This window comes from Dromaius novaehollandiae, chromosome 1 (assembly GCF_036370855.1).
Source record: "Dromaius novaehollandiae isolate bDroNov1 chromosome 1, bDroNov1.hap1, whole genome shotgun sequence".
Classification (NCBI taxonomy): domain Eukaryota; kingdom Metazoa; phylum Chordata; class Aves; order Casuariiformes; family Dromaiidae; genus Dromaius; species Dromaius novaehollandiae.
Genome location: NC_088098.1, coordinates 156,792,140 through 156,810,083, shown reverse-complemented (window position 1 = coordinate 156,810,083; position 17,944 = coordinate 156,792,140). Strand labels below are relative to the sequence as shown.

The 17,944-nt window shown below is 41.0% G+C and overlaps 1 protein-coding gene across 2 annotated transcripts in view; it reads left to right on the top strand.

The window, feature by feature from the left end:
* The first annotated feature begins 5,251 nt into the window (after nt 1-5,251).
* The window catches only part of MYO16 (myosin XVI), a 385,095-nt gene continuing 372,402 nt past the window's right edge, over nt 5,252-17,944 (top strand). Inside the window, exon 1 of one of the 2 annotated variants that reach the window (XM_064504083.1) lies at nt 5,252-5,364. The gene's annotated coding sequence lies outside the window, so the exon portion shown is untranslated. The remainder of the gene's footprint in view (nt 5,365-17,944) is intronic. The other variant, XM_026102455.2, reaches the window with a different exon arrangement.

The window sequence follows — 17,944 nt, the reverse complement described above, 5'->3', positions numbered from 1 at the left end:
AGTAAGTCAGGCTGCTGTGCATTGGTTATGTATAAATAAAGATGTTTTCCCTTCTGAAAGGGCAATTCTTTCTCCTGTGTTCCCCTTTCTCTTTTCCTTATGATTTTTGATGCTGCATGATTTCTCCTTTAAAAATAATGATCTTCAATGACAGTATTCTACAGCAAATAATAGTAGGCAATTCTTCAATGTGTGTATTCTAGGTCACTTCCTCCCCTTCGCTTACTTCATATTTGTGCATCACCTGCCATGTCTGAGACCACAGTAGACTTTACAATTATCTCCTTACCTGTCAATTTACTTTCTTTGACAAAACCTGTCCATTTGTATCTACGTAGCAAAACTGAAATGCCTTCAAGGGTATGTTTGGAATGATTAAAAATATGCCCATCCTCTTTCCTATTCTACTGTGACCCAGCTTCTCCACTTTCTCCTTTTGAGATTGCTACAGTCTTGTTATGGCTGTCTAGAAGCCTTTTGCTATCCTCACTTCATCCCATGAGTCAAGTGTCTCCCAGCTTTCAGGAAATGATTCTCACCTCCTACCTAAGTTTAAGCTGTCAAACTACAGAAGTTTTTCTTCCAAAAATGACTGTTCTGTTAAGAAGGAGCCAACACATCTGAGTAGCATGTGCGGTAGCTGTTTGGCACAAGAAGAGACAATGCCATGCCCTTATCTTTTCGATGTACATAGCTAAAATGGTATTTCCAAAGAAAAAAGTGAAGTCTAAAAGGAATGCACAAGTGGAATATATCGTGAGGATAGTGTGGGGTTAGTCTGATCTCTGGTTTGGACTGATCTGGGGAAGATACTACTCAATAAAAAAAGTGAAAAGTGAAATCTGATGCACTTCAACATGTGAGGACAGCCTCAAAACAACCACAAAGGTTCAGTTCCTCTTCCCATCAAACTGAAATCTCTGAGCTGCAAGGAGAGATGCTGGTCACAGTATTCCATGGCATGACTGGCATTTCAGTAAGGCTCATGCCATGGGAAATCCTATTTCCTCTTACAGCTGTTCTCTACCCTTTTAGGTGTGCACCTGCATCAGAATTTCCCACCACTGGTATGTTATGGATTTGATTGACAACAGTTCAAAATGATTTCAAATTCCTTATGATTCAAAATTCCATTCTTTGATGGATGTATAATGACATGTTCTGGGGGAGAGGCAAGGAGTAATCATCTCCTTGCAGGTTAGTGTCAGATATGATAGTAATTTAGATTCATAACTATCAATAAAAGAATGAATAGACATTTGCAGTAGCATTCTTGGTAGACTGCACACTGATCAGACTGATACTTAAACCACATTCTGTTCATACTGAAGTTCAAATACAGGCAGTTAATACCAGTGGATAATCTTAAGTCGCTATTACAAAGATTTTACCCCCAAATATTTTTTTTTTATTCCAGAGTCATATAAAATTTTTTCTACAGTGAAAATTACTAACTTGAAATATCTTTTTTTTCTTCATTGAATCCTAATTTGTGGGTTTTCAAAAGATGAATTGTAGATGTTTCTATGTTAGCAAACTGATGAATACCAAAAAAATTGTGTAGCTTTATATATATTCGCTATTCTGGTCAGTGGTAGACTGGTCTTTCTCCTAAGGAGGAAAGGATCAGCTTTAGAACCAGAAAAAAATATTGCTATTTTAATAAAATATTGTTAGTGCACTGGACAATAATTCAACAATTTATTAACTGTTGCAATGATATTTTAATGTGGATTGCCTGCTGGAAGTGGGTAGGCATATACAGCACAATGCTGTGCCCTGCAAAGACACCAGAGCTTGTTTGTGTACAGGAATCAGTATGGCCACATTAGCATAGCTGCCACTACTAGGGACACTACATTACACAGGACCAGGTGGCTTGCCACTGTAGCACTGATATACACCGCACGTGTCAGCAGTGCTAACATGTTGAGAGCTAGTCAGGTATCTCTCCCTGACACTGAAGTTCTTGAGGGAGACCTAAGTTCAATACCTTGCTCCAGTGCCTACTGTCAGTCACTCAAGCAAGAAGTGGAAGTGAGGTCTTTCCTCTGCCAGGTGGTGTACCCTAACTATGAAGTAACTGAATCTCTTTTTCTCTTTCTCCAGCAGTTTATTGAAGCCATACAAAATGGAATGGTATTTACAGGAAGAGCAGGATTTATGATACACTTCTTCCAAGCTCTTCTTTCACAGCACAGTTAGGTCAAATTGGTGGCTACCTGCTGCACAGAGACAGTCTCCACCTCCACCTGGCACAATGGCTGCTCTCTACTTCTTTCCCAGCTACCCAGCACTGACTCTCAGAGAGTCTGTAGAGCTAAACTAGCTATAAAAAGTGCTCAGTTTTCTAGCAATTTCTAGCAATTTTGCTCCATGCTTTGCTCCAACAGAGGAAGTGGCAAGAGCAGGACTGCCACCTTTAGGACAGCAGATAGCTCTAAATGCAGTTTAGCTGCATTGTAAAACCACACTCTTAGTAAAAGCAGCAGCCCAATTTACTGCACCATCTTTGGGGGATTTCCTTCTGTGGCATCTAAACCTCTCTGTGCTTTAAGTAGCCTAGGCATCAGCAAATAACCTCTATGAAGATATAAGGACTTTTTCTCACACCAAAGAGGTGTTTTTCTTCTTTTAAGATCCAAAAATGAATCAACTGTTCATGTCAAGTTAAGTAGTTCTAATTCTTTTCTAACTTTTTTGGCCTTCTTACTTTTGAGAAAGTCTTTGAGCTTGCAGGGATTTTTCTCTATGCTTTGTCTCATATGAGTCACCTCAACAACTTTCATCACAATTATCCTTGTAAATAAACTTTAAAATATCAGTGTTTGCAAGAATGAGGCTCACCTCTGTAATACTGACATTGATTTCTATGTGACTTGAAATGGCTGCTTTTAAGTAATAGTGTAATGTGTCACAATCTGTGGGCCATTGACATTGAGAGCTAAAAAGAGTCTGTTGTACAGGAAAATGAGCTCCTCCTGAAATACCAGAACAACAATATTGTTTAGGAAAAATATGCAGTTTCAATTTATTCTGTATAATTGGTTGAAAAGGCCATGACACAAGGCAGAAAACATAGGGTACTGTTGATGTATTTAATGTTTTTGGAAAAAAAGATTAACTGCAAAGAAATATGGATCTGGTGCACCTTAATTATGGTACTTAGCTATTGTTTCACCTCCATTTTACATGCCTAGTCCTGTGCAGGGGAAGGTGACTCTAGGGTAAAGGCTTACGTTTCTTAAGCAGTCAAAAGAGAAAAACAGGAACCACTAAAGACTTCTAGGAGATCCATTCCACCTGAGTTACACATCAGTCTCTCTGGAGTGAACAGAAATCAATAGGAAAGGATAGATCTTATCCATGAAAATTGCTCATAGAACACAAGAAGGAAGTTACCTATCTTTTGCATAGCAGCTGATTACTTAGAGTGCTTGGCCAAGAAGCAATAGATCCGTTACAGGCCTTTCTCAAGCTGAGAGAGTTTCAATCCACTTTCTAAGAAAGTGCTCTAATAAGGCTCGAAGGCATGCTGAGAGTGGGGGAAAAGGAATAGGATACTCCATCTCTGTTGGGCCAGAGGGCAGCCAGAATTCAAAAGTCAAGGAGCCAGAAGACATCATAGAAGCATCTGACCTGCAGGAGGCTGAACAAGGATCTCAGTTCTGCTCCCCGTAACGTATGTAACTTCAACTAGAAACCACTGCAGGAACATGCTTCCGAGGTCAACACCCCAATCACAAAGCTAGAGGCTGGATTTTCTCTGTCTCTTTCTTTCAGCCCTCATCTCTTTCATTCCTGACATGTAGTGGTTCAACTTCCAGACAAGGGCAGAGTGCTCTATTCCCAAACCCTGCCTGCTGGAGGGCACTCTTTTAGGTTATGTATTTAGCCAACTACCAAGGGTACTAAATGCTCAAGCATTGGATGGTGGGACCCTAAAACTTCACCTGAAGCTGGTTATGGTCAGATCTGTGACTGGAAGCTTGGGCATCTCTGAAAAGCCAGAGTGAAATCTGGTGGCTGGCTGCCTGCACCTGGATCACAGCTGGGATTTAGATGGGGACAGCTGCTCCTGTCCCTACACCATTCACCACAGAGCAGGTGTGGGTGCCACCATCAGGTGAGCAGAGACCATTCAATGCCAAGTAAGGGGCAATCTAATACATAGGTGTTTATACTCTTTAGGTAATCCTGGAAAATAGATGCACTGATGTGCCTGAATAGTATGCCCTTTAACTAGACAAAAGTTAAGCAAGGTTCCCTCCTGTGGGCAATATATCTTAACAGCCAGTCTCACCACTTGATAAGCTGGCAGAAGACTTCCCCATCACCAGGGACCTGTGGTTTTGCCGCCTTTCTGTTTTTTTGCAAGATTTTTGTCTACACTGCCAGCAAACACAGCACTAAAGCAGCAGGGCGTAAGCAAGCTGCTTATAGTACCAGGACAGAAATAGATACATCCAAGCTGCCATTTATTCCATAACTATGAATCTTGTAAGAAGTGTTGTTTTTGCCTCCATCTCACAGGGTGATAATTATGACATTCTCAGTGTTTCCCTTTTGTTTGGCATTACGTGCCAGCAGGGAATCAAGTGGGTCTTTGTTGTGCTGAACTACATGTAGGCTACTCCAGCCTAAACAGTCTCCCTGCCCTCTTCCTTCAAGCACTTTACCGAAGGAGACGGGTAGACAATGAAGTTTTAAAAATATAATAATAATAAAAAGAATCAACAGCTCTTCATTACTCGTCCCGCGGGGCTGGGTGAACCCGAGGCACAGCGTGTGCGCGCTGCAGAGGCAGGAAGGCGAGATAAGACAGGGGCCCGGCGGTGCGCGGCGGAGGGCGGTGCGCGGCGGGGCCGGCAGCGCGGAGCCGACGTGCTCCCCCGGGCCGCCCCCCGCTGTCGGGGCGCTCAGCAGCTCCGGGGCGGGGGGCCGCCTCCTCCTCCTCGCTTCTGCCCGCTGGCAGCAGCAGCAGCAGCTGAACGTTTTCGGGAGGAAGCGGTCTGGCGGGCAGAAGGCGTGTGCGAGAGGGAGGGAGGAGTGCCGGGGGGGGGGGCAGGCAGGGAGAGGCGGCACGGAGAGAGGCTGGGCGCACCGTGCCGCAAAAAAAAAAGGAATAAAAAAAAGGAGACCCAGAGAGAAAGTGAAAGTGTGCCCGGGTGCGGGAGCGTGGCCCCGGTGCGGGAGCGCGGCCCCAAGACGGGGCGGTGTCGGGCCGCCGCGGTCGCCTCCCGCCCCGCCGCCGCGCCCCGCCTCGCCTCGCCTCGCCTCGCCTCGCAGCAGACTGCCCGAAATCGGCGCAGCGGCGAGTTTCTGTCGTCCGCAGGCTGCCGCTGAGGCCGCGTCCCCGCAGAGGTAAGTGCCGCGCCGCGCCCCGCGGAGGTGCTGCCGTCGGGCTGGCGAGGGCGGCGGCCGCTGCGTGCCCCCACCGCCGGCGGGCGCGCACCGCGGAGGGTTTGCTCTCCACGAGTGTCCCAGCCTTGCAAGCAGGTTGTGGTGGTTGTGGGGAGGATTTTCAGGGGGGGTGATTTTATTTATTTATTTGTGTGTGTGTGCGTGCGTGCGCTTGCCCTGGTGAGAGCAGCCCGGGGAAAGGTAGAAGCCCCATGCCGCCCTTGGAGAGTGAATGAGGGAGATCCAGTGGGGATATCACCTAAATATTCGCTTAGCTGAGTGCTCTCTTTTTGTGTGCGAAGGTGAGAAAACTAATCGAGGCTCTCTTTCTCGGATTTGCTGAAGCGCTTTTCCTTAAATCAGCCCATTTCTTTGCATGCTATTGCACTTCTGCGAACCTCCCTGCTTGGGTGGAGTGGTGTTGCAAGCCTGCCATGGCACCAGTGTAAATCAGGGCTGACAAGGAACTGGATAGGAATTTTCTGATAAACATTTCTTTTCATTGATAGTGTCAGTCGGTTAAATCCCTGTGTTTTGTAGAAGTGTATCTTCCAAAAAAGGGGAAGATGGGTTTCAAAGGGATGCTATATGCCAGGCTAGTTTCCAGCAGCCTTCCTCAGGTGGCTTCTGAGTGCTCCCCCTGTGCTCATTGTGTCAGGCTGGGGATTCCATGAGCCTGTTTTTTTAAGGGGGAATTAGGGTCTTGTGTGGGACAGCACCAGAGCGCTGGCTCCAAAGGGCTGGGTTCGCTGACCTTGGGAGCCTGCTGGCCTCACAGGTTTCTTCTGGGGGAAGCTGCCTTTTGCTTCTGCTGAGAAGACGCTGAGTAGTGTGCTAGAATCACCAGGTTTATTTCAGGGAGAGGGGGACATTAAGACTTGAATTTCTTATTCCAGCTTGAAAACTCAAATGTGAGTCCTGCAAAACAGAAGTGTTTTCTTTGGAGCAGTGCGGGGGCCTGAGTGTGATCTCAGACCTGGGTCTCCTGCATTGGTTTACTTTTAGTGGAGTCTCAGGCAGATCTTGGTTTCTTGTCTTCTTTTCCCTCATCTTTGTAAGAGAGTATTCTCCTATAGAGCCTTGGCAAGACTCATTCTTATCAGTATGTTACACCAAGAACAAGTGGACAGTGCTGAAGTAGTAGCTTTTTAGGCAGTGCTTTACTTCAGATATGACTTTGCGCATGTAAAGCTATTCCATTTTGCTTAGAATAGACCATAGCATCCGTGTCTGAGACGTGACCTGAGGAAACATATTTTTATATGTGTGTGTGTACATGTGTGTGAGTATGTGTGGTATGTTCAGAGTGATGGGACAAGTTCTCTTGGCTGGACTATTGTCACAGAGCAGTGGGGACATCACTGGGAGAATCAGGGAAGACTGGGATTAGGGTGGTTGGTAGAGTTGAACACTGAACTGTTGCCATGATTTTGTGTTTTAGTAGTACTCAGAAATCCCAGCTGTAAATCACATTATACAAAGAGGGAAGACGGTCTATGGCCTCAAAAGATGACACAGGTACAGCAAGCAATTTATAAGTGGAAGGAACAAAGGTGAAATGCTTTGGCTAGTGTTACACAGGTTGGGCCAGAACCAAAAGTTCGCTTATTGAAATATATACTTTATGATTCTGCAATGGTACTTTTTTATTGTGAACTGAATCTTGATTGTGGAATAATTTTGCAAGTAGTGGCAATAATGTTTCATATGCAGAGCATGTATTTAATATGGAAAATGGATAAATGATCTAAATCCTCTGACTGGAGGGTATGGTATACAACTTCATTTGAGTAAATCTGCCTAGTGTATAATTTTAAATTGTACAGTAGAAATTAAATGGAGCTTGAGTTGTTTGAGATTTGTAGTACTTGTTGAGGCAACTGACCGTCATGAGGCAGTGGTGTATTGTGTTACTCTGAAATCACTCTTGCATTTTATTCTAGCACAATGTTACTTTAAGTAGTACCACTGCTTCAAACCAGCATAACGAGATGAAAAGCATTTGGCATGCACTCCTGTAAAACACTTTAGTGCTAATTTCAGATCTTTGTTTGAGGCTCTCTATAAAATACCATGCTTATGTAGGATGTCATTCCAAGGAAAATACACATCTAGGTTAAAATCTAGGTTAAAGCTGTCTTAAAACATTTTTCTCAGAAAATGACAGTCAAATTGACCACTTTTGACCACTTTTTTTCTTGAGAGGAGGGAAATGGTTGCTTAGCTTGGAGATGGAAAGTCTGGCATGGGATCATGATCAATAGGTAAGTGGTCATAGTAAATGAGACACTTCAGTGAGGTGGATTAGACTTGAACAAAAGCCTCTTCTATCTGACCTGATTGTCCAAACTAACAGATTATTTCAGTGTTATTCATGTCTGTGTGTTTCACAAGAAGATGTGCTGAAATACTCAGCTTGAGTATGTATGTATACACACAAACTAATTCTAGTTCAGTTGTGATGTACAACAGAATATATTCTTCAAATCTAAACCTTTTATTGAAATTTTCATGATTTTTTTGTCCAATTCTTTACAAAATGACAAACTAGAGAAATTCTATGCCTAAAAAACAAAGCAAAACAACCTCGCCCCCCTCCCCCATTAGTATGGTCCGAAACCATTTTGTAATGGTCAGTTAGTACTATCTCAGGTTAAGACTGCATCTGAGAGCTTGTTATTCTTTTTCGGGTCATAGCCTAGCAAACCTTACTTGTATATTCTCTGTTTTTTCCATTTCATCTTCTGTCTGCTATTAACTGTTATTAAGATGATTGTAGCTAATGATTGTAGCTAATGAATATAGGAGAATGTTGTAATCCTACACAAAATTAGCAATAATTGGGGATGCAGTTGATGATGTCTGGGAGTATCATGTTGTCACATGTTGTCAACATCAGCAGCTGCTGGAGATACTTGCCATTTTGTGGGCCAGGCCTGCTGGTTTTAAGAATCTGCCAGTTTCAAATGAAATACAGTTTATTACATCTTTCTGAAAAAGAAGACAAGTATTTCTTGGATCAATAAGATGAAAGAACATTCCTGGCAAACTGGTAACTCTAGCCTTTGCACTTATATTTGTTAATTTTGCCTAAGGTGTATTTAATGTGCTGCCAAGCCTAGCTGTTAATTCATTTAGCTTCTCTATCACAGCACCCAAATAAACATCAAGATACATATTTTTTGCTGTTCGCACAGCCTTTTTGCAGAGTAATTACTAATACATAGTACTCTGACTCATGCCTATAAGTGTGCATGTTCCTGGCCACTCTTACTATATATGCAGAAGAGGAGAGTGGTATTATGAGTTTTGATTTTGTTGTTGTTGTTGTTCCTCTTCCCAACTATTTTCACTTTAAAGTAGCAGTTTGATATCACTAATTCCTGAGACTTTTGATGTGAATATTAATAAAATTTGGTCAGGGAATGATTTTCTTCTTCCTTAAAATATTTGAGATCTTGAAAGATCTGTAGTATAACTTTGGAAATTTTAGTTCCTCTTGGGATTGGAAAAAACAAGGAAATTAAAAGCTGTGCATTTAGAATAGTACAGTAACTAACCTGAAATGTAGGACCAGATGCAAATCTTGATTGTGGCGAAGCTCGATCACATTTACAGTGTGGATTCCTGGGAGGTAGTTGAGATCTTTGGTCATTGTGTTACTGCAGTGTGTCTTCCCTGAAATTACATCTTTGATGTGCAAAACTATTCTGAGAAAAGCTTTTATTTCAGTAAAACCTGCTTTTTATGACAAAACACCTAACCTGTTTTTAATAAGAACATCTCTGATAATAATGAAACTTTGAGTACAGAAGGCTAGGTGTATCTACTTGAAAAGAATTCTGGGGTTACTGTAAGTTGCTGTAGGAGAAAAACAGTATAAAAAAATCATTGCCTCCACTGTATGAATTCTCACAGCTGTAGGAAGAGCATGATTGTGCTTTATTTCTAATGGATATGACAAATACTATATGTTTCTGTGGTGTTTATTTCCATGGTATTAAACAAAAAAGGGTGTTAAAAGGTAGACTAAAGGGAAATTAAACAATTCCAACGATGAGGCATCACTGGTAAGTGTCTTCAGGGTGGTTGAAATAACAGTGGTTTTGGGTCATGTATAGAGAAGTAGCTGGTTGTTTCCAACGGGGCTAAAAATGGTTTATTCCTTTCTGGAATAAGTGTGTATATGTGTGGAGAGGTATAAAATACTAACTTTAGTGCTCTCAAAAAGATGGAGGAGCATGTGCATTGTCAGCAGTGTGAGGATGACACCCACCTATGTGGACTCGGAGATACAGATACTGTGGTCAACAGCTACTTTTTCTGGTACTTTTGAGCATAAGCTGCTCTGATCTAAGCTATTGTGAGAGAGAATAAGTTTTGGGGAGGAAATACAAATTGTTCCAAAACACAGAGTGTCTTTTAGCAGTTTAAAGGTTTTTAGGTTTGAAAGTATTCTCTGGGTCACTTTAGGCTTTATTTTCCCCTCTGTGAAAATGGCTAGATGCCTATGGCACAGCTGGGCTTGGCACATGAGTATGTCTGGCAATGAGGTGTTGCTATTCAAAGATTTGCCTAAAAGTAATTGGGCTGTGGGATTTTGGTCATAGTGAGATAGTAGCTAGAAGCTAACTCTGACCCAGAGGCATATGTGCAAGGACACCTTGTAGGAATCCTAGGTATGTTGTAGCCATGACACCAGTATATAACAGAACCACATTGGATAGTAAATCCAAATTGGGTAGTAAAAAGTGACTGAGGGATAATACTTACGGTCCAGAAAACACACATTTTTATGATGGTCAATGTCAAAACAGAAGTGAAGCACTCAGTACAGGAAAATTCTTTCGTCACATGCAGAAATATTGAGTAGACTTGAAATAAACTGGTGAGAAGTTTTTAAAAAATATTTTTCCTTCTGATATCTAAAAATCTGTATATCTACTTTTCTGAGATCACAGATGATTTCACTTAGAGACTAGAATAAGATACAAAATGTTTGGAAAGACTTTCTGAAGGCTGCATGAAGTATCCATATAGTTGGGTTGGGTTTTTTTTTTTTTTTTTTTTTGGAAGCAGTATATATGTCTCAGATAAGCGGACTGTAAAGAAATAGTAGTTGTTCCTGTTTGTATTACAATAGTTTAGTATGGATCAGTTCTCAACTGAGATGCCTTTGTGCCAGGTGCAGTTTTATTAGGTGTAATAAAACAAAAGCATCTCTCCAAGTACATTTACCTTCTCAGAGTTTGGGAAGTACTGTGTAGGAGGAAAGAGGAGGGAGGACCAGACAGTGTTGATAGCTTTATATTTTTATGGTGGTCAGCAGCTAAATCCTGTCATGGAAGCTTAATCCAAGCAAGTACCTAGACTCCCTATACAAGAGAGAGACATGAATCACCTTCTGGTGGTAGGTGTCTGAATGTATGGCCATGACTCTTTCTGTACTGTGACCATCTGTTTTGGGGCCAAAATGGATGGGCATCGAGGTCCTTGCCTGTAACAAGTCAAATGAGGACTTCTATCTGAACAGAGTACACCGGGTGCCCTCCATTTTCATTGTGGTGTCCTGGATGTCAGCTAAAAACGGAAAGTTTGGTCAGCATGTCAGATCTAGCTTATGGGTAAATGTGCAGTGTGTCCTAATTAGGAATTTTATTTGAAGAATATTAGTGATTTAACATCCTGATCTAATTACTTTAAAGCTTCTTACTAATTTTGTAATTAGCACTGGAGGAAGACTTTTTATGGAAAACAAACCCTCAAGGAAATCGGGACCTCTAACTTCTAATGTTTGTCACAGAAATAAAGCTGTCTATAATGTTCAGTAGAAAATGGCTATAAGGAAATACTGCTATTTGCTTACTCTTACACAGTGGCAGAGATACCTATTATACATGATCATGGCAGCCCAAATGACTCTGGCTTTAGAACACAGGTTATTAGTTTAATTGATATAGCTGGAAAAGAAACAAACATGCTCTTAGGGCTCAGAGTGCCTCATTCCCTTACTGGACTTGATGAAGTAATTAATCCTAAAAGCTTGTCACTTGTTTTTATTACACTATTGCAGTAGTAGGCTTTTAAACTAATCTTTTGTTTGTTTGTAAAACAAAGTGGTTCATTTTTAGGCAGACCTACTGTATATTTGGGGACAACAAGTGTGAAAATGTGTATTTAATGCAAGAGGAGTAGGATTCATTTCAGAATGTGAGATTGTGCCCCAAACTCATTATTCCTCAGTCCTGTCACATCTCTTCCTTTCCCAGCAGGACATACTAGTCTACATCCCCGTGTGCCAACACAGCCATATAAAGGAAAGGATACAAAAACACTGCAAGCTACTCTTCTCTGCTTCCACTTCCTACCACAGATACTGTTCTCTGATGTCAAGTAGCCCAGTACTTCCTTGACCCCTTTCACTGTTTCTCACTGGATGTGTTTTAGTGTCAAATAATTTGGCTCTCGCTATAGACCCAGGTTGAAGTCTCCTGATTGTTTGCACTACATATATGCTAATTAATTCAGTATCCCTACCGGAGATAGTGAAGTAGTTCCTTCAGAAGAGCTGGGGGGGGGGGGGGGGGGAAGGCGTTGTTGGCTGGCTGATTTGCTCCAAGGTCCGCTCTGGATAAACAGTATGGATACAGACCCTGCCAAGTTTGGCTTCCTCTGCCTGGGACATTTCTCCAGCGCTCTCCCAGGAGGTCTTCTGCCCTTAACTGCCCCCCTCCTGCCTGTGATAGAAAGAACTTGGAAACACTCCTGAATTTCTGACCTAGCTGGATTTCGGTATGAGCATTTCCTGTAAGAAGACGCTAACCCTGGTGGTGAGTGCAGCTTGCTAGGCAGAGGAGTAAGTGGATGTGTAAGCGTGAAGGGCAACAGCATTGGTTGTTTTGCTCCAATTCTATGTCAAGTGAGTCTTTAGGATATAATGGTCTTTTCTATGCTTAGGGACACATCTTTCCCCCCTAGCCCTTCCCCTCCTGTGAAAGGGAATGAGGGCATGGGCAGTGTGCTGTAATGGACACTCAGTCCACATAATCAGGACCAAGACCCTTCACAGGGCTGGTGAATCCTATCCCAGTGGCTAAACGTTGAGGAAACCAAGATGGTCTTGCTAACTTTCACTCACAGGGACTTACTTTTCACAGCTTCATGGTTCTAACAACTTTTTTTTGTATGTTTGTTTATTGCTGTAAGTGCTACTCTGGCTTTCTGAATTTACGCTTGTATTACTACTTTTTTTGTTGAATCAGTTTCCTTTCAAAATGCTGATTTGTTTTTTATTTTCTTCCAGAACTGTTCTTTGGTACAGAACTGGTAGCTTTTGGGTTGGTGTTTTTTTTTCCCCCCCTACTCCCTATCATATTCCCTTAATTTTGTGTGCTGTATTTCCTTTACAGACCTTTAACAAAAGGAGCTAGATTAAGATAACTATGCAGTTGTTGCAGAAAGAAGAGTCTTGGGAACCCAAAGGGAGAGCATGCAGTGACTGCACAGTGTGGTGTTGGCTGCTTGAACAGCCCCTGGGCTGTAGTTGTGTCTGTTTTTCTCCATCTGGTGGAAAGCATTGTGTTCCAGCAGATCTGAATACCTTACCAATAATTAATCTAATCACCAACAGAGTAAAAAGGCAGAATGAGCTGGTTTTAGTATTTTCTTTATGCAATTTTCCAAGAATGGAGAGCACCACTTTCAAGCTTTTTCATATTGTTAGCTCTAAATGTAGCTAGTGCAAGTCTTGTCCACTAGAAAGGATGCTAGAGATGTGCTCACTATCAGATATTGAAGTAGCCTGCAGGCTTTGGTGGTCTAAGTCCTGTACAGACATGTAATAAATGACAGTCTCTGCCCCCCAAAAGCTGTCTGTCTATCAGAGAGAAGAGCAAGGGGAAATCATGCAGTGTGTGCAGGGACAAATGAGATAGCAAATATGATTTAAGTCAGAGGAGTTTCATTAGCAAAGAACACATTCCATTTCTATTTTTCCGCTGAATATAGTAAGCCATTGTCAGACTGGCTAGATCTTAATATTTTAAAGCCCATAATTTAAATAAAATACATAGTGAGGATTAAAAAAAAAAGTCAGTTCAATGCAAACAAGTAGTGTAGAATTTACTCATCCTTTAAGAGCAAGGACTGTAGAGCGTACTGCACCCTGGGAACTGAGGAAGGGAGAGAGCAAGCTGATCCACCTCTGTAAGGAAAAAGTAACTCGATTACTCTGAGGTTGTGATGCAGACATGTGAAGTCACATATCTGAGCATGGGAAGCATAATCACAAAACATAATGACCTCAGTGGCTTGTAAATTTGGTGTTTCTGGTTTGTAATTGCCAGGGCCCATCTCCCCCACACTGCCACATGGTGTAGTTGGGGCTGGCACCATTTTATCAGGTCTTGGAATCAAAGAAGCGTGCACCCAGCTGAAGACAAGCACTGCGAGCCTTTCTTGTGTGGTTCTCATGGTAAACGTACTTTGTCTCTTGATTTGATGCAGTGTCCTCCATGCTGGAGACAAAGATATGTGAGAGGCCTGTCAGAGGCCATGGGTACTGTGGTATCGGTAGGCGAGCTGTGCATATTCTGTAAGGGTTATTTGTGGTGATAAATAGATTGGCATTCTGGAATGGTTAAGGGTGGGGCTTGGCTCTCCCTGTATCCAGGTTTAAATATTAGCTGTTCATCTCATAAAGGAGGGGCAGCAATGTTGGGGCTGCTATTGCAGTGCATTTGCTGAACTAGCAGTTATGGAGGAAGCTGTGTCCTTTTTTTATCTGGCTTGTGGGTTGGGTGCACATATGTGAATTCCATCTCGGTTCAAATGCACACAGCTCACACAAAGAGCCCACTCTTTGGAAAGGGCAAAAGTCTGGTTCACAAAAGAAACAGTTCCAGACATAAAATACAGAACTGGACCATTAGCACCATGTTGATGGTGCTAGAAAATATTGCTATAGTTGTGTTGCTTTCTACATCTTCCTTGTATTGTTTCAGCCTTGTTTGCTTCAGTCATTGTTAGTGAGACATCAGCAATTCATAGATACCGCTTATAAGAGTAACTAGAGGTGACCACTATTATTTGGTCTCATATAATTTTATCTATGATGTTTACTTTCACAAGAACGTAACAACCACAGAGAAAACAGATCATGAAATTTTAACAGGGAGCATATAAAACATAATACAGATTGCAGTTTTGCTTCAGTATTTAAGCGTAGGATACGAGTCAGAGTTCTTCTAACCTGGGAACCAGTGAAACTGAATGACTTGAATGAAATACTGTATGCATAAATCTAATAATTTAAACTTCGTATTGCTCTTAAAACCCTTCATTCATTTATTCTCTCTAGCCTAAAAAAAGCTACAAATTTGCAGATCACTTCATGTTGGCACTAGTTAAATTTCAGCCGACATCTGACAGCTGAACTCTACAAGTGCCATTTGGAGCTCCCAGCTGGTGTGGCCACTGGCTACTGATGACCTTTCCTCTTCTCTCCCACAGACGTAATGGTTCAGGAGTGAGATAATAAGATATATTAAAGAAAAACAGAAAGAAAACCAGTCCCCATCCTCACCATCTATGCTTCATTTTGTGACTCCATCTGTTTTTGTGAAAATGTAGCCTGTAACTGGTTCTGCTTCTTGTATTTCAAAACACCTTTTAATTTCTTTTCAAAACAGCTCTTCTAAAAGTGCTATAATGATTACTGAAAACTAGGGCATGTATGAAGGCTAAAATGCCTGTTGATATGTCAAAAATATTTAACAGTAACTGAGATAAACGGTTAATCTTATTCCATGTTAAATGTTCATTCTAGTATCATTTACTGCTATTATCACTGTAATTAGCCTGGGATCGAAGATTTCCTTAGATGACCATTCTGTGACCTGCTACCACCCCCTCCCCCTTTTTAAAGAATGTGTCTTCCTGCTGAGACTTGCTAATGAATTATCTGAAGTCTGTCTGTTATAGTGTCCTAAACAGTGCTAAGAGGAGTATAGCTCTTCTCATTAGCTATCTATTACCTAAGTTTCAACACAAAACTGTTTAGGACTTGTTTGTGACATGAGTATGTCTTGATTTGTTTAAAATACATTTTGATCCAACCATGTAGATGGCATCTAACTGTGCCCTGGCTTTCAAATCCTTTGCGAATTAGGCTTAAATGACCAAAATCAATTGAAAATGTCTAAAGATTCAGTGTGATTGATGGGCATGGTTGTGTTTACAGAATGACTAGGTTTTAGAAGAGCTCGAGGTCTGGCCAAACAATGGACTACAGGGTTATTTACTTTCAAGGAAAGAATTTCTGGTAGCTGTTCTCTTGCTTTCTTGTGAAGTGTAATTTTTTTTTTCCTTGTCAGGTTAATGCTGCTGTCATAGCAGTGCAGAGCAGCTTAAGTGATGCAAGATTAATACTGTGGCATTCTCTGATGCTGCTTTGGTGTCTGAGTTCTTCTGGATACTACTTCAAAAGAGTTCCCATGCTGAGAACTGATACGGAGACCTTACATGTTGAGACTGGTAGTGCTGGAGAATGCTGGAAACTACTTTGATGGTGTGTGTGTGGGGGTGTGTGTGTAAAATCATGCGGTCATTGAAATTTGCGAGATTTTACTCATGGTTCTCAAAACATCGGGAATGAAGTACCCTTATTTCCTTGTTCTGGGTATTCTTGGGGAAAAAAGAAATGTTATCTAAGGAACAAGAATCACTTAAAAAAGGGATGAGAGTGTTAGAAATACTTTATCTGGTTACTCTTCCCGTTAAGGGGAATTAGATTCTGTTGGTATAAATGAGTTTTAAGGAGTTAGCAAAATCAATTTAAAGGGTGAAAAATTAGATTAATATTCTCAGCTTATCTAAGGAATTGTCTGAGCATGTAATAGTCAAAGATTGCTTTAAATATTTTATTCAAAGTAACGCTGGTAATTTAATTGTGAATTATATGCGGGGAAGGTATGATGACTGTGCATTGGTATGTTCACTGAACCATGCTTAGTTAATGTACTGAAGCTGCATCAGAGTCAAAGATGTGTTTAGGCTATATTTTACTTTGGAATAAAGGTATTTATAATATTAATATGACTAATGTACCCTGGGATGCAGCATACTGTCTTGCTCTCTTTCCATGCCATAATACGTATTTGAGAGAAGTGAAGAATGTGTGTGTGTATGGTTTTGTTTTACTTAATCACAACATAGACCAACAGCACTTTCTGCCTTTGTGCTCCACAAAATGAAAGCATAAGCAGTCTATACCTGTGACACATGACAAATGGGGCCACTATTTCAGTCTTACATAGCATGCTAATAACAGAGCTCAGTCAATGCTGGAATGCGCATACATCATCACAAAAGTTTAAGTATTTACTGGTGCTGCACGTGGCTTCCTCCAGTGTTGCTCAGCCTCTGGCAAGTAACTTCCCAGTTCGTAACTGTGACAGTATGGTTTTGTGTCTGTCATCCTCGGACATTAAAGTCACAAAAGCCTGATTGCAGTTATCCAGTGCAGCAATATATAACATACATACATATATACATATATGTGTATATATTGATTTGGCATTATCTAATGCTTCCAAAGAAACTGGAAGTCATCCTGTAAAAGTTTGCCTCCTGGTTTTAAGTAGGAGGTGGTTTTTAAACCTTAGCAGGAGTATCTTCTCAAGGTAAATTTGGTAATGCCTGCACTTTTCTGATTCAAATCCTGTAGAAAAAGGTTCCTAATGCATTCTAGAAAGGTAAGAGGCCACCTTGAATAAATTTTATTAGCTTGTATCCAGAGCTGAAGCATTGCTAGACATGCCACTTCAATAATAAAAAAGAAATTCTGTACATGCACTTTAACAATTTGTCACTGCTTTTCAAGCTTATTAACTCATTAAGTAGCATTTAATGAGGATAACCACAAAGTAATTAATTTATACAGTATGTTTATTGCTTCCCTAATGAATTTATGTATTAAATTTAGAGTTAAGAGCTCCTCAATGAATATGTTAATCTGTTTCTATACTTTCATGCATTTTGCTTGTTGAATAAATAAAAATATTTTTTCAAGGTCTTTGTTCCAATCTACAGATTGACTGTGGTTATACCACTTGGGTCAAGCGCAGTGTGGGTTTAGGTTTCCTTACAATGGACTCTGTTAACATCAAAGTCTAGACAGCTCTTTTTCCTTTTTATTAAACTGTTTGGGAATTGCACTACAGAAAACCTGTCCTCAGTTACGCTATTTCCTTGGAGCTTCTCCATGGACAAACTTTGTTTTCATTAGTAAATTGTTGCTTTGGGAGATTGAAGAACTGAGTACTCTGGTATGGTATTTACAGACAAATAAGTTTTCCCCTTTTGCTTGCTTTCACAGATTTAATATGAAAAGCAATGAACCCATGCTATTATGTGATCATTCAATTCTTAGGCTTTCCTTTTAAAGAATTAATTGTACTTTTTTGTAATCATAAGTGACATGCTTAATTCAAAAGGGAATAAATTTATTTTAAGGACTTGAGGAACAGCAAAACTAAATGTG